The 16,709-nt window shown below is 45.3% G+C and overlaps 1 long non-coding RNA gene across 1 annotated transcript in view; it reads right to left on the reverse strand.

The window, feature by feature from the left end:
* The window catches only part of LOC104974662 (uncharacterized), a 43,288-nt gene extending 29,411 nt beyond the window's left edge, over positions 1–13,877 (reverse strand). The window contains exons 1-2 of the long non-coding RNA XR_009491084.1: positions 13,370–13,877; positions 6,961–7,823 (exon numbers count right to left, since the gene is read on the reverse strand). This is a non-coding gene — a long non-coding RNA (uncharacterized lncRNA). The remainder of the gene's footprint in view (positions 1–6,960; positions 7,824–13,369) is intronic.
* Positions 13,878–16,709: the final 2,832 nt, after the last annotated feature.

A 16,709-nucleotide genomic window follows, 5' to 3' on the forward strand; every position in this document is an offset into this window, starting at 1 on the left:
GCTGCAGCTGATTGGCTCAGACATAAGCTCAAGAAACAAGTTGAGCCAATCAGATTTCTTTTCAAGAAACTTTAGGTAGGCAGTCTCTGTCCCATGGCTGGAACTAATGGTGTCCCCCTCTGTGGTTTGAAGTTTCTGTGGTGTGTGTGTGTTTCCTATCATCTGTTTGTATGCCTATATCCATCCTTGAAGATGACCTCAGTTGAATGACGTATAGAAATTCTCATGCCATCCCTCAGATTCACTTAATAATTGGCCTCGTACTCTGAAAGGTGATCGGGGGTGGCTCAGAAGGTGGGGAATAGAATGAAGAAGTGGTCAGAGATAGAGTGGTTAAAGATGGAACTTAGAATGAAAGGTCAGCATTGGCTGATGGATCGAGATTGGGTGAGAGTAAGGTATGGGGATTAAGGCAAATTATATGGGTGGCCTTTGCGTGTTGATTGCCTGTTGTTTTATCCTGTCCCCATGAAGGGAACTAGATAGATTTGGGGTAGGGGTGCATAGCTGTCCAGAGACATGTAGGCCAATATATATGTACTGACTTTTCTATGGTCCCTATGGGAGTCGTATGTGTGCCCAGAACAATACCACATTTTGGTGGTATTTTTTTTTCTGTGTGTGCATGTGTGAATTCACGTATTTGACCTGTGATTCTTTGATCCTACAACTTAGTTTTGAGCTCTGAAGATGCAGGTTTTTCCATGATAAATTCTTACCAGACTTTTTCAACATGCCTATTGTCAGACGAACACAGGTTTCCTAAGATGCAGGGCCTTCTCAAAGACATATAGGCAGAAATAAAAAGTCAGTTGGAAAAACACATTCCTGACTAAAACCCACTTTGACCACAGCAGTGGCTTTGAAAGTCAAGGGGGTTGGAGGGGAAAGATTTCTTCAGAGGAGGTTGGGGCTTTGGATCTGAGGAAGAAGCAGAATTCACTAAGGAAAGTGTCGATGGCAAGGCTCAGGAAGGGGATGGAAATGAAAGCAGCCTGAGAAGTGGACCAGTCACCAGGGGATTGAGTCAACGCTAGATGAAAATAAAGCGAGAGTCACAAGAGTCTTTCCCTCCTGGTGATACAGCAACCTGCAAAATGTAGATTCTCAGGGTCTGCTCTGGACCTGCTGATCACTGTCTTCAGGACCGCACCAGGAATCAGAACTTTCACCACCTCCCTTCCCAGTGACTTTATAAAGCTAGCCTGGAATCATTACAAGAGGAGTCTTTAGGGATCTCCATGCCAGGAGGATTGTCCAGTTAGAGTCTTCTAAGTATTAATAAGGCTCCTTCTGACTTCCTTGGTGGTTTAGTTGCTCAGTCATTTCTGACTCTTGTGACCCCAGGGACTGTAGCCCTCCAGGCTCCTCTGTTCATAGGATTTGGTGATATTAGGGAATACAGATTAGGTTCCCTTTCCTAAGGCTGGCGTTTCCAGGGCAGGGCAGTGTGGCTCGATGTCTGCCTGCCTGCCTTTTCCTCTCCTCTCTTTTCTGATTCTCTGACTGGGTAACACAGAGCTTCAGCCTCTTCTCTTTAAGACTGCTCCCCACCCCTAACTGTCCTGTGTCAGTTTGCAGGTGAGGTAATATGGGGTGAAGAAGAGCTGGAGTCAAGGTTGACTTTAGCCACAGGCTATTTAGACTGCACTAGCCTCAGAAGAGAAGCCTTTCATGTGGTATGACCCAGCCCAGGTGGCTCTCTTGCCCTGCCTTGGGACTTGGCATCGAAGCCCCAGTTAATAACACAATACTGTTTTGCCTTCCATTTGTCTGGTATTGTTCTTTGATGATTCCCCCTTTAGAAAAGGGTAACTATCAGGATTTGATAGTTCTGGTTTCCTATCCAGAATACTATGTACTCGTACCCCCAGCTCTACCCAAATTTTTAGTGCAAATATCCAGTTGTTGGAGGGAAAAAGGAAGCAGCATTTATCTGAAGTCTTACTGTGTGCCAGATAGTTTATAACTATCACCTTCTCTGACTTTCACTATAACCCTAAAAGATTGGTCCCTTCTAATAGAGATAGGAGCTAAAAGATCAGTGACCTTTCTTTCTCGGAGGGTAGGTAGAGGTCTGGGTCTCCTAAAGACGTATTCCTTCCTGGACACCATCCATCTTCTGGAGGACAGTTTAGTCCTGGCAGCCCCAAGCCCTCACCCAGCTGAGCCTGCAGGAAGATGAATAAAGGCAGAGACACGTGCACTATCTTAACTATCTCCACGGCTGTTACAACACCTTTGGAGAAAGAGCTATGCCTAGTCCCCTAATTCATCAGTGTTTCAAAATCAAAGGAAAAGCAGACCACAAACTGACTCACGAGCCGTGGCCCTTGAGGAATTTTTGCGAGGGTGGAACAGTGTGAGTATTGGGGGTTTTCATCCGGGGCCTTGCCTCATACCGCATGGTCACCCAGCATTGACACAATGATTTTTTGTGGCGAATTGGGAAACACGTTTGCTGTGGATTGGCAGTTTGGGTGAGAGCTGGGATGAACTTGGGAACGTGGAGCTGGCAGGGGTTTTGCCAGATCCGGGTGTGGAGGAACGAGGTAACCGCAGTGTAATTCTAACAGCCTCCAAATTCAAAGAGTACTATTGAGTTGTTGCTTGTCTAGTTCTTCCTCCTCTGAGACACTCCCAGGGTGTGAGGACTGCCTTTCCATGTCTCCCTTCCTTCCACCATTAAGTTGGTGGTTGAGAAGTTTCTCAGAAAAGAATTAAGAATCTTACATGGTGGTAGAGCTTTTTTTTTTTTTTTTTTTCCTTGAAGGTGGGTGGTGGTGGGAAGAGATGGGAATCTTCCTGTCTTGGATCTTGTTTCCTGGGAAACCTCCACAGAGACTACCAATTGACAGCGTGAGTCTCATGGAACCTTTTGGTGAAGGGGTTAAGATCGTGGGTTCTGGAACAATGCTGTCCAACAGAAGTTTCTGTGATGAGGACAAGGTTTTATGGCTACCATGTTATGGCAGCCACCGGCCCGCATGTCACTATTGGGTGAGAACTTGGTCTGTGGCTAGTGCAACTGAGAGACTGGATTTTTATTTTTAACTTAAAAAAATATTTATTTATTTGGCTGCACCAGGTCTTTTGGTTTGCTTGTTTTGGAAGATTTGGCTGTGCTGGATCGTCGTTACCGAGTGGCATGTTCTCTAGCTGTGCTGCGCGGGCTTCTCATTGCGACGTTTTCTCTTGTTGTGGAGCAGGGCTCTATGGCGCGCAGGCTTCAGTAATTTCAGCTCCCAGGCTCATGAGCTGTGGTGCATGAGCTTAGCTGCTCCATGGCACGTGGGATCTTCCCAAATCAGGGATCGAGCCCGTGTCTCCTGCACTGGCAGACGGATTCCTTACCCCTGAGCCACCAGAGAAGCCCTGGTCTGGGTTTTAGCTGTGATACATGGGATCTTTAGTTGTGGCATGCAACTCTTAGCCATGACATGTGGGAGCTTGTCCCCTTACCAGGGATCAAACCCAGGCGCCCTGCATTGGGAACTCGGAGTCTTAGCAACTGGACCACCAGGGAAGTTCCAGGGACCGGATTTTTAATTCAAAGTGCTTCAGAATTAAAAAGTCACGTGTGGCTAGTGGCTGCTGTATCGGGCAGAACAACTATAGCATCTGTCAATTTCAAGAGTCCTGAGTCTACTACTGTATAACTGTGTGACCTTAGGAAGATTTGTTAAAATTAAGGTTATTACAGGCTTTCCTGGTGGCTCAGATGGTAAAGAGTCCGTCTGCAATATGGGAGACCTGGGTTTGATCTCTGGGTTGGGAAGATCTCCTGGAGGAGGGGATGGCAACCCACTCCAGTATTCTTGTCTGGAGAATCCCTATGGACAGAGGGGCCTGGCGGGCTACAATCCATGGGGTCACAAAGAGTCAGACACGACTGAGTGACTCAGCACAACTTAGGAAGATCGCTTCACTGTTTTGAGCCAGTTTTCTCATCAGTAAATGAGGATAAAAATGGTACCTATCTCGTGATGTTGATGTGAAGACTAAGCAAGGTGATGTCTTGCAATGCTTAGCTTTGGTGCCTGGAATCCAAGCCTTCAATAAATGTTAGAAGACACAATTTGAGGAGGGAGGCGACCCTGAGAGTGGAGTTATAAGGTGCTCTTGGTTGGCTACTCAACAGCTACATTGTCCATTCTGGCTTAGAAGTAGAGCTCTAATATTTTTCATGAATCACTTGGTCAGCCATGCACATTGCAAGAAATTATACAGCTCCCTAGCTCCTATCCCATGAGAAGCTGGGTCCTTGAATCATGTCTGGTTTATGTCAATCATGGTTGCTCCTTTCTGCTTTCCACTGATAGATTTACATGAGGTCATGTGACATGTTTGTGGCCAATAAAAGTGAGAGAAGATCTGCTAAGCAGTTCTTGAGATGTCTTTAATCTCACCCTTGAAAAGAGACACAAAACACAGATGCATGTTTTCTACATCTGGAAATTGTTTTCTGTGATGCGTGGATCTTTCTGAGCCGTGTTGGGAAGCCTAAGAGGACAAGCCAAGCCTGGGAGAAAGGCAGAGCAGAAAGACAGAAAGAACCTGGGTCCCAGCTTATGTGATCAGCCTGCTCCCCTTCTTCCTCAGTCTCTCTTAACCTCTGCTTACTCTTGGTTTCAATCCCTGACTTTGAACCCGAGTTCCAACCCCAGTGGGATCTTCCCTGTTTTGACCTGGATTTTTCTGCACAGTTTTTGGCTTAAGGTCCTCCCTCAGCCTTCTGATTTCCCCGGTCTTGGGTAAGGAAAGCAACTGTGTCTCTCTGAACTCCAGCCCAGGAAAGGCCAGAGGGAGTGAAACGCTTTCTGCTCTGCAGCTCTCCGTGCTGCCTACGCCGTGCTGCCTTTCCAAGTGTGGCCAAAAGTGCCTCAGACACCTTCAGTCCAGCCCAGAGCATCTCAGGACTTCCAAAGAGGCCCCACCAGTGGATACAGTACTTTCCAAACCAAGTTCAGAAATGGTGAGGAGAGAGTGAAGGATCTGCTTGATCCTTTCACTTTCATTTCTCCCCTTCCTCCAAGACAACTGACAACACTAACTCAATACCCACCCTGTACTGTTTAAACGCACCACCTCCTTTGATCCATACAACCTCTCCAGGGTTGGGAAGTTTTACAGAGTCTACAAATAAGGAAACTCAGGTTTCCAAAGTTCAGAGAACGCTTCCAAGATTCCACAGCCAGTAGGTAGTGGTCCAGAACTATATCCCAGTTTCTCTAACTCAGGACTCATGCTAGCAGTCACTTGACTATATGGTCTCACTGTCTCCCGTGTTCCTGGGAAGTCTCCAGAATAGTGTGTTAAGTATTTTTTCTAGTTGTCCACACTCTAAAGCCACACCAGTAAGGCTATTTTGAGGCCAGTGAGGAAAGTTTCTTTCCATCTAGCTCTGCTTTTTCTCTTGATCGAAATTCTGGTTCTGCCCTCCTCTTCCCCAGGTCAAATCCTTCCTCCTTTTCCTTCTGACTTTTCCCTTCATCTCCCACCAGTTGACTAAGTTGGAAGTCATTGTGCTGGGATGACTGGTGTCTCCCAGATGCCCTGGGTACAAGTTATTTGTTTTGGTGTCTGGAAGCAGGTTGCACATTGCTAGGGGGTTTAAAGGCAGGCAGTCCGTGTCCAGATCAACTTCTATCTGCCTTCTCTCTGAAGGAGGTGCAGCCTTTGAGGAGAGAAAGAGTTTTTAAATTGGCCAAGGCATGGCTGAGTTTGTACTCACTAAAACGTGACATACTCATGATCAAGTAAGATTTCACATCAGGCTTTAAAGACAGGATTTGAGAGAGAGGAGCTATAATGAACTTCCTTCTCTTGCTGGGTCCTCGGAGCCGAGATCATGTGTGTATGTGAATGAAGGAAGTGAGTTTAAGAAGTGAGAATCTTTGAGAAAAGTTGTTTTTTCATGAGAGCTGTTTCACCTACAATTATTTATCTGAAATTTTACATCTCAGAACCAGCATCCTTCTCTGAATCCCAAGAGTGTATAAATATTCAGAAGTTCACACTATTTTAGGATCTGATGATGCTCTGTTCTGTTAGAAACATTTTACTCAAAGGGAGAGGACTGCACAGGTCGTGGATACCAGGAATGGAGCTCAGGGGAAGCTGTCTCAGAAGTCTGTCAACTGCAGAGGTCAGATGTGTTGAAGGTCACGCCTGCATTTCACCTGTGAGCTTCTATTAAGGCAGACATTGCTGTGCTGCTGCTGCTAAGTCAATTCAGTCGTGTCCGACTTAGGTTTTGTCTACTACTGTGTCTTCTTTTTTTCAGTTGGTTCAGTTCAGTTGAGTCACTCAGTTGTGTCTGACTCTTTGTGACCCCATGAACCGCAGCATGCCAGGCCTCCCTGTCCATCACCAACTCCCAGAGTTTACCCAAACTCATGCCCATTGAGTCGGTGATGCCATCCAACCATCTCATCCTCTGTCATCCCCTTCTCCTCCTGCCCTCAATCTTTCCCAGCATCAAGGTCTTTTCAAATGAGTCAGCTCTTTGCATCAGGTGGCCAAAGTATTGGAGTTTCAGCTTTAGCATCAGTCCTTCCAATGAACACCCAGGACTGATCTCCCTTAGGATGGACTGGTTGGATCTTCTTGCAGTCCAAGGGACTCTCAAGAGTCTTCTCTGACACCACAGTTCAAAAGCATCAGTTCTTTGGCACTCAGCTTTCTTTATAGTCCAACTCTTACATTGATACATGACCACTGGAAAAACCATAGCCTTGATTAGACAGAACTTTGTTGACAAAGTAATGTCTCTGCTTTTGAATATGCTGTCTAGGTTGGTCATAACTTTCCTTCCAAGGAGTAAGCGTCTTTTAATTCCATGGCTGTAGTCACCATCTGCAGTGATTTTGGAGCCCCCAAAATTAAAGTCAGCCACTGTTTCCACTGTTTCCTTATCTATTTGCCATGAAGTGATGGGACCAGATGCCATGATCTTACCTTTCTGAATTTTGAGCTTTAAGCCAAGTTTTTCACTCTCCTCTTTCACTTTCATCAAGAGGCTCTTTAGTTCTTCTTTACTTTCTGCCATAAGGGTAGTGTCATCTGCATATCTGAGGTTATTGACATTTCTCCCAGCATTCTTGATTCCAGCTTGTGCTTTTTCCAGCCCAGCATTTCTCATGATGTACTCTACATATAAGTTAAATAAGTGGGTGTCAATATACAGCCTTGACGTACTCCTTTTCCTATTTGGAACCAGTCTGTTGTTCCATGTCCAGTTGTAACTGTTGCTTCCTGACCTGCATACAGGTTTCTCAAGAGGGAGTTGGTACAAACACATTTATTTATTTTCTTGTCCCTGTATTTATTTTTAATTTTTGGCCACACCCCACAGCATGTGAGACCTTAGTTCTCTGGCCAGGGATTGAACCCATGGCTCCTGCATTGGGAGGCAAAGCCTTAACCAGTCCTGGGCTTCTCGGAAAGTCCCTACTGCTGTGTTTTCAGTCCTTGACACCTGGCACATAGTAGATGCTCCCAATGTTGCTTCCATGCCATTTCTCTGTCTTGTCTCATTTTCCCATTCCATTTTACATGGCCAATTCAGTGTAGAAACAAAAATCTTTTTGTAAAACTTACTTCGCTGATTCCATCAGGATCAACTTTGAGATCACTCAGGGTTCTGTAGGATTCCCATTGCTGTTGCTCCTTCAATTACAAGAGTCAAGCAAGGGACTTCCCTGGTGGTCCAGTGATTAAGAATCCACCTTCCATTGCAGGGGATACAGGTTCAATCCCTGGTCCGGGAACTGAGATCCCACATGACACAGGGTGCTAAGCCGGCATGCCACAACAAAGCCCTGAAGAAGTCAAATAAATACACAAAAGAAAAAGACAAGATTTTTTTAAAAAAAGAGTAAGTCAAGAGTTGATTATGAAAAAGGTCTTTCCCCAACTGTCAGGTTCCTGGGACTATAATTCACTAACATACCCTCTGCCACAATCAAATGAACTTTCCTAAATAGCCAGCTCATGCCCACAGAGCAATTTACTCACCTGGCACAGAGATCCCCCAACGAAGCCTATAACTGAAATATAATTTTGGTTATGGAGTTAGTTGGAAGGGACCCCAATGCTAAATCCTCGATGATCCAAGAACATGTATTTCCCATCACACCTTTCACTAAGTCTCTATATTTGTGTATTAAAACAAAACAGCCTTGAATATCTATTAAATTGTACAAGACATCATAACCTAATACTGCAACACAATTTCTCCTAGGGCCTTGGGGAGAAATAGTTTATTATTATTTTTGTATAAAACTCATAAAATAGGGAAATGATTTAATACGCAGAGTAGAACTAAATTGTCTCCAAAGTGGCCAATTTTCACAATGTTTAAAACAATGTGGTACTCCCCAGCATGGTTCCAATATCCTTTGACACTTGGAAAAGATTCTGGGGAATGTCACCAAGTGTGGCTTGGGCCTGGCCTCTCCATGTTTCCCTGCAGAATTTCCGATCCATCTGGCCCAGGGGAGAGAATTGTCAAACCACCACCTGGAGACCCGCCGCAAACACGTACTCTGGTGGTTTTGTGACCTGTAATCATTCCGCCAGGAAATCATCTTGCCGCAACTCGGGTACCAGATTTCACTGAAACCCTTTCAAAGTCACACACGTTAAATTTGGTTTTGCTTAGCATTTTGAGCCAATTTCTAAGAGCTCCTGGGGGAGTACAGGTGACATTTATAAAGTGTCTAGCATGCAGCCGTACGTAACGCTTCAGTGCTACTTTCTCAGTGCCTGTGTTCAATGTCTTCATGCAGTAACGGTCCCTTTTAGGGTTAGAGTCACCTTAGGAGGTAGGAACGATTGTTATCCCCATTTTACAGATGAGGAAACCGAGGCAGGTAGGCCTGGTGCCCCAGCCTGTGCTCTAAAGCATGATGCAATACTGCTTCTCTAGAAGACTCTCAAGCGTCCACAGGCATTCTTATTATCTGGATATTGCTCAAGACTGTGAGAAACTCTTTAAAGAAGAGAGCACCAGGATCATATCCACAGACTCACAGTGGGCCTGCAATTTTTGCTCTGGATTGCCCACTCTCTTGAGCCTAATGATAAAAAGAGCTCCATGGTAAGTCAGAGTTTGGGCAGTTCTCAGAATCTGGGACCAAAATCCTGAGGAGATTTGCAGGAAGAGAACTTTTTAAAATTTAGTTAAAGAAGTATTTCTCAAACTTAGCTGAGCACGGAACGTTTTGGCTTAGCATCCTGTCTACTGCCTTAGCCTCCCGAGGACCAGGGTTCCACAGAACACAGTCTGGGAAACAAGGCTCCATCTGGATATCAAGGACATCAAGCCTTCCAGCGAAAGCATTGGACTCTCACTCTTCCAGCGTCTTGTAGAATGAAGATGGATTTCATCCATACTATGACACCCCCAAACTATGTTCTTAAAACAACGATAATAGTAACAGCAACCACATATGGAACACTTTCTAAGTGTCAAGAAGTACACCTAAGACTTTAGGCATTTGACCCCCTGGTCCCAAGAGGAAAAGGAAGATACCAGCCAGTACTTGCCATGTGTCCTCCTTCCCTGGTGGCTCAGATAGTAAAGAATCTGCAATGCAGGAGATCTGGGTTCGATCCCTGGGTCGGGAAGATGCCTGCAGAAGGGAATGGCAACTCACTCCAGTATTCTTGCCTGAAGAATTCCCATGGACAGAGGAGCCTGGTGGGTACAGTCCATGGGGTTGCAGAGTCGGACACAACTGAGTGGCTCACACACACACACACACACACACACACTGCTGTCTGTGGATCTAATTCCTGATGAGCTCTCTGAGCAGTGGCCTTTGGAAGGTTTGTGATGGAAATGAGATCTTTGCTCTGGGTAGCATAGGTGACCGAAAAACCTCAGTGGTCGCCTTCCTGGATCTTTTACTGCACTGATGATAAGAAGTGTTTCTCCTAGGCTGCTTCCAGATACTGACTGCATCTAACGGGTTCAGCCCCTCAGGCCCACACCTGCAGGCTACAGGATTCCTCCCACAGGTGACGCTGACCTGATGCCTCCCTATTAGCCTGCTTGAGACTTCCTCAGGCCTGCACTGTGACCTAAGGGTCTTCCTTCTCAGCCCTTCTTCCTCCCCCCACCCTCCTTCAGACATCTCGGATTTGCATCCAGGTATGAAGGCTCCGCCCTATCTCTCCTGCCTCCTCCCCTTAATCCTTCATAGGCATTGTGGTTGATGCTTAGTTGCTAAGTCGTGTCGGACTCTTCGTGATCCCACAGACTGTAGCCTGCCAGGCTCCTCTGTCCATGGGATTTCCCAGACAAGAATACTGGAGTGGGCTGCTATTTCCTTTTCCAGGGGATCTTCCCACCCCAGGAATCAAACCTGGATCTCCTGCACTGGCAGGTGGATTCTTTACCACTGGGCCACCAGAGAAGCCTTTCACTGGCACTTCCCCTCCATTAATCATTTGCACATCAAAACCTGTTTTGGAATCCACTTTTCAGAGAACCTAACACAGCAGCCAAAACATCCTTGGCCTCTGCTGCCACCCCAGAGCTTGATGGCCCTGATCCAGGTTGGGATCCTGCTTTTGTGGTCAAGAGCAGGAGGTGGCCAGCTCCCGCCCTCAGGCCAGATCCGGCTTGTTGCTTCTTTTTGCAAATAACATTTTATTCGCACACAACCAGAGCCTTTCATGGATGCATTGTTTATGACTATTTCCACGCTTCAGCACTGGAGTGGAATGGCCTTCACAGAGACCATATGGCCCACAAAGCCTAGAATATTTACTATCTGGCCCTTCATAGGAAGTTTGCTGGTGGACGGACTAGAACAACATATCTGGCTGTTTGGATAGTGTTTGGATAAATAGCATGTTTTCTGCCCTTCGTTGTCGTTCTTTAGTTGCTGAGTTACATCTGATTCTTTGCAACCCCATGGACTGTAGCCCGCAAGGCTCCTCTGTCCATAGGAATTTCCCAGGCAAGAATACAGGAGTGGGTTGCCATTTCCTCCTTCATGGGATCTTCCCAACTGAAGGAACGAACCTGAGTCTTTTGTGTCTCTTGCCTTGGCAGGTGAATTCTGTACTTGAGAATTCCCAGGTGGATTCTTGAGCCACCTGGGAAGCCCTCCCTGCCCTTGAGGTCCTTCAGTTTTTTTTTCTTAAAAAAAAAGGAATCTGAGAACTGGATATTAAAGTTGATTTGGCAACTTAATACACCCTCAATGCTATTCAAGGCATTGGGACAAATTCATTTGTTCAATAAATATTTACTGAGCACCTACTAGGTACTAGGTATCATGGTAAATGTCAGGTTGGATATGTTTATTCATTCTTTTAACAAAGATTTATGGAGCCCTGACTTTGTGCCAGATGAGGCAGGAGAGACAAAGACGATGATCACAACTTGTCCTCAAGGATAAGCTCTACAAGATAGTTGACCTACTCACCATTTTTTTTTTCTTTGCTAACAAAATCCCACTTTCATCGGGGTGACAATGAGCAAGCCCCAGTTAATACAACTGAGTTGTGTCAATATCAGTTGTGTTAATACAACTGAGTTTCCCTGGGTCCATGGGTATCTAGAGTGGACAAGTGACTCAAATTTAGCCAATAAGATGTAGGGGGGTGCTCTAACAAAGGGCTCTAGAAAAATTCTTTCCTAAGGAAAAAAAAAAGAGAGGGAGAGATTTGCCAGAAGAGAGTCTTTTTTTATCAGCCCCTTTACTATCCACATTGGGATCATCTTGTGAGGGCTTGATGTCAACAGTGGCTGCAGCCATTTTGTGACCATGAGGGGATGAACAAGAGCATCATGGATTCTGCCCCTGACCCCTATCATCATTAGCTACTAAAACAATCCTGGAACATCCTTGGTGAGGCTTCTTGCCACATGAGAAGAGTAATCTCCCACTTAAGCCACCTTAACAGTCTTTTCCTGGAGAAGGCAATGGCACCCCACTCCAGTACTCTTGCCTGGAAAATCCCATGAATGGAGGAGCCTGGAAGGCTGCAGTCCATGGGGTTGCTGAGGGTCGGACATGACTGAGCGACTTCACTTTGACTTTTCACTTTCAGGCACTGGAGGACATGGCAACCCACTCCAGTGTTCTTGCCTGGAGAATCCCAGGGGCAGGGGAGCCTGGTGGGCTGCTGTCTATGGGGTCGCACAGAGTCAGACACGACTAAAGCGACTTAGCAGTAGCAGCAGCAGTCTTTTCCTTGTACCTCAAAGCATACTCAGTGATGCTCTCTTCCAGGAGAGAAACACACCATCTAATCCCAACAGCCAGTCAAGTTATTTTCTCTCCATGTTCTCATGCTAATCTTTAAGGATATTGTTTTGTTGGCCGAAGTGTGGCCCAATAATTCAGAATATAAAGGCAGACCAACCCAGTAGTCTGCAACCTTGGGAAGCTTCTAAAGGAAAGAAATCTGGTTCCCATTTGCACCTTGACACCTTCCTTTGCTGCTGGCAGGCAGCTTACGGGGCCAGGCAACTTTTGCAAAGAAACCTACTCAGCCTAAGCCCCTTCTAGTACAATGGAGGCCTTTCAGAGACGAGACAGGATGGAATGTGAAAGACGGTTTCAGATCCTAGAGACCTTGGCAGCTGGGCATGGGGGTGGTGGTGAGGGTGGAATTGAATAAGAGAAGCAGTGAGTTCTAGGGGGCTGGTGGGGCAACAGGCAACACAGCTATCTTACTCCCCGCTTTTACAGACCACATCACTCAGAGTCACAAGAAAGTAACTGATGCATAGAAATTATTTTATCTTTCTTTTGTCTTTTGGCAGCATGTGGGATCTTAGTTCCCCAACCAGGGATTGAACCAATGCCCCCTGCAGGGAAAGCACAGAATCCTAACTACTGGACCACAGGGAAGTTCCTAGATGTTTTAATTTTCTTATTTGTTCTGCAACCTCTACAATGAAGAAAATGCCTTGATCACCATTTTGCAAGTGGCTGAGATTCAGAAAGCTGAGACTAACTAGCTTTGGACAGAACTGGGGCTCTGATCACCAGGGGTTATGATCTGAAAGCCCATACTTACTCCACCACTGTCCTCCTCTGATTTCAGGAACTTCCAGTGTTTCTTTCATTCAGTTGCTGGAATCACAGGAACCTTAAACACTGAAACTACCTCCAAACCAATAAGCCTAATGCTACAGTAGTAATAATAATAGTAATGACAAAAATCTAAATGACAATCATAACAGGGTTATTATTTATTGAGTGCTCAGTAGGTTCCAAAGTTCATGCCAAGCTCTTTCCTTGCATTCTCCAATTTGATTCTTGTAACAGCCCAAGAATTGGCAATTAACATTATTATTTTAAATGAGGAAACTGAGGTTTTGAGAGAATAAGGGACTTACCCGGGTCCCAGGACTTGTAAATGGCTGGGCTGGGAATAGCTCCAGGTGTGTCTGATGCTTCGTCTTGAGCACGTCAACTCCACCGGATGCCGCCTCCCTGAAGAATGTTCCTCCTTGGTCTCCATCTCTCCTTAGAGTCCTGAGCCCCTTTTTGGCAATGTACTATCTCCCCTGTCCCAAACTGCTCGTGCTGCTGCTTCTTGCTGCACGTCGACTTCCTTTGACCTCAGCATTGATGCCAAATGGGCATGCGTCCCTGTGGGGATTTACCCATTCTGTTTTCCGGGTTCTCTGTGCTTAGCATACCTTGTGGGTGTTGAAGACAGGAGTGGAGGAAGCCAAAGGTCCCTGGGGAGTGGAGACGGGGATATTATTAACTACAGGCTTTTCCAGGGGATCTTGTGTTAACTGTTATAAGCCAGCAGCTCATGCACTCTTAAGACGGGCACATCTGGTCAGCAGCTCCTGGTTTGCAGTTTCTGGCCGGGATTTCCCCCCTCTTACATGGAAAAGTGATCTGATGGTTAAATTTTTAAAAGGCAAATGACAGAATGGCACACACAGCTGTGACAAATGGAAGCATGACCTTCTTGGACACCCTGGCAAGGGCACCTGGAAGGATCTTTAACTTGTCCTCCACTTATGCAGAATGCAGTCCATCCTGCTGTCTGGGGGTGGGGTGGGGCAGGGAGTGTGTGTGTTAGTTGCTCAGTCGTGTCTGACTCTGTGACTCCATAGACTGTAGCCTCCCAGGGTCATCTGTCCATGGCATTCTCCAGGCAAGAATACTGGAGTGGGTTGCCATTTCCTTCTCTAGGGAGAGAAGGGTCTGAGTCTAACACGCAGCCTCCATGCTCTTCTGCCATCCGTGTTGTTGCAATTGGAATTTCATTCTTTGTTATGCCTGAGTGATATTCCACTGTATATATGTTGTTGGTGTTCCATCACTAAATTGTGTCCGACTCTTTGTGACCCTGTGAACTGCAGCATGCCAGACTTCCCTGTCCTTCACTATCTCCCCGAATTTGCTCAGATTCATGTCCATTGAATCAGTGATGCTATCCAACCATCTCATCCTCTGTCACCCCCTTCCCTTCCTCCCCTTAATATTTCCTAGCATCAGGGTCTTTTCCAGTGAGCCAGCTTTTCACATCAGGTGGCCAAAGTATTGGGACTTCAGCTTCAGCATCAATCCTTCCAATGAATATTTAAGGTTGATTTCTTTTAGGATTTACTGGTTTGATCTCCTTTCAGTCAAGCGTCTTCTCCAGCACCACAATTAAAAAACCTTGACTGTGAAGAAGGCTAAGTGCTGAAGAATTGATGCTTTTGAACTGTGGTGTTGGAGAAGACTCTTGAGAGTCCCTTGGACTGCAAGGAGATCCAACCAGTCCATTCTGAAGGAGATCAGCCCTGGGATTTCTTTGGAAGGAATGATGCTAAAGCTGAAACTCCAGTACTTTGGCCACCTTATGTGAAGAGCTGACTCATTGGAAAAGACTCTGATGCTGGGAGGGATTCGGGGCAGGAGGAGAAGGGGACAACAGAGGATGAGATGGCTGGATGGCATCACTGACTCGATGGACGTGAGTCTGAGTGAACTCCGGGAGTTGGTGATGGACAGGGAGGCCTGGCGTGCTGCGATTCATGGGGTCGCAAAGAGTCAGACACGACTGAGCGACTGATCTGAATTTGATCTGATGGTCCAGCTGTCACATCTGTACATGACTACTGGAAAAACCATAGCTTTGACTAGATGGACCTTTGTTGGCAAAATGATGTCTCTGCTTTTTAATATGCTGTCTAGGTTTGCCATGGCTTTCCTTCCAAGGACCAAGCATCTTTTAATTTCATGCCTGCAGTCTCCATCCACAGTGATTGTATATATGTATCACATCTTCTTTATCCATTCCTCTATTGATGGGCATTTAGGATATTTCCCTGTCTTGCCTATTGTGAATAGTGTTGCTATGAACATTGAGGTGTAGGCATCTTTTAAAATTATACTTTGTCCAGATATATGCCCAGGAGTGGCATTGCAGGATCATATGGTAGCTCCATATTTCATTTTATGAGGAACCTCCTTACTGACTGAACAACAAATTTATATTCTCCACCAACAGTGTAAGAGGGTTGGTTCCCTTTACTCCAAACCCTCTTCAGCATTTCTTGTTTGCAGATATTGTAATGATGACCATTCTGACTGAGTGTGAGGTGATACCTCATTGTCGTTTTGATTTGCCTTTCTTTAATAATTAGTGATGTTGAGCATTTTTTCATGTGCTTCTTGGCCATCTGTCTTCCTTGGAGAAATGTCTATTTAGGTCTTCATTATTTGCAGGATTTTAAATAAATGGATATGTTTTATTTAGTACCAAAGTCATCAAATAGACATTGTTTGGAAAAAGTAGAAATTGAGAGAAACTTTTAAGACTAAAACAAAAAGCCTATACCATCCAGCCATCCCACGATGATCTCTTAGGTATGTATCCTTTATCACTGTCCTTAAGTGCATGGGTCAGCAAACGTTTTCTGTAAAGGGCCAGATAGCAGTGCTTTCAGCTTTGCAAACTTCCACTCTTTGTTGCATTATTCAGCAGTCCATAATAGTATGAAGACCACTGGTAACACGATCTTTGAACACTGACATTTGCATTTTACAACTTTTCACGTGTTCTGAAATATTTTTTTTTTGACTTTTTTTCAATCACTTAAAAATCTTAAAAAAGAAACCAAGTGTTCTTAACTCATAGGCTAAAAGAAAAGGGAGACCATGAACTGGATATTGCCTCCAGGGTAATTTGCCAGTCCCAGAACCTGTGCCTAATACTTGCATGCATAAGCACAATATGTAAGATAAATTTAGACTCTATATTTGTGTACAGTTCTGATCATGCTTATTACACTTGTGTATGTAGGAATTTTCCCATGAGACCAAATCTATAAAAATCTGAATTTTACTGGCTGTTAGGTGTCCTCCTTTATACATGTTCAGCATTCCTTTCGGTTTGCAATGGAGATTGTTTCTTTCTTTGGCTATAATGGACAATGCTGTGATAAAACGTATTCTGTACCTTCTAATGAAAAAAAAAATTCAATTACACATCCTAAAGACTCTTACAACTTTGTCTTTATCCAAAATCCAGAGCCATCCCTACCCGTGGACAGTGCGGGGAAGGGCTGCTCCACCCACATCTTTCTCTTCAAGGGACTGAGTCAATTTCAGGAAGACTTTGGGATGTGCAGATGGAAATTTGGATAACTCAGGTGTCCTCCAATGGATACCTTGGGTCTTGAATCCTGTCTTCCTGTTCTCCACCCAAAGAGGTCTGCTTAAGCA

Source organism: Bos taurus, chromosome 17 (assembly GCF_002263795.3).
Source record: "Bos taurus isolate L1 Dominette 01449 registration number 42190680 breed Hereford chromosome 17, ARS-UCD2.0, whole genome shotgun sequence".
Lineage (NCBI taxonomy): Eukaryota > Metazoa > Chordata > Mammalia > Artiodactyla > Bovidae > Bos > Bos taurus.